Source organism: Camelina sativa, unplaced genomic scaffold (assembly GCF_000633955.1).
Source record: "Camelina sativa cultivar DH55 unplaced genomic scaffold, Cs unpScaffold00645, whole genome shotgun sequence".
NCBI classification, from domain to species: domain Eukaryota; kingdom Viridiplantae; phylum Streptophyta; class Magnoliopsida; order Brassicales; family Brassicaceae; genus Camelina; species Camelina sativa.
The window spans coordinates 40,758-41,427 of NW_010921784.1; positions in this window are offsets into that span (position 1 = coordinate 40,758).

Genomic DNA, 670 nt, shown 5'->3' on the forward strand with positions numbered 1-670 from the left:
CTAAGATGCATATGCAACAATCCTATATGAAACAAACTAGACTCAATCCTAATATGTAAATGCAACTACATGAACACTCTTTTATTTTATTTTTTTTTATTTTTTATTATTATTTTTATTTTTTGAAAATTTTCAAATTTTTTTGGCTTTTTTAATGCACATAGATGCAGACTCAAATGAATAAAACTAGCATGCAAAAATTTGAAATAACAAAAATAAGAAAATAAAACACAATGTTAAATACATTCTAAGACCCTCCCCCAAACTTAAATTACGCAGTCCCTGTGTAAATAAAAGTTTAAAAAAAATCCAAGAAGCACACAAAATAAGATGAAACTAAATGCAATGTTATATACAAGTGTTGGATGAAATTGGTACCTCATGGGTTGGTGAAGAAGGAGGTTGCAGCAGCCTCCATGCTTGCCAACGTATAGCCAGGGTCGTCTCCGGCTTCAGCAGGTGCCGGTGTTTGCTCGTCAGAGAGCTCAGATATGCGTACAGACGACTTGCTCGGACCAGCATCCGAGGTGTTGATCGAGGGTGGGATCGCGTAGCTCATCGGGTAGGGCATCGGGTAGTAGGATATAAATGGCAGAAGAGGCCCAAAATGATCACCGGTGTATCCACTCGCAGGGTGCATCGTGTACGGCATCGTGTATGGCATCTGGTA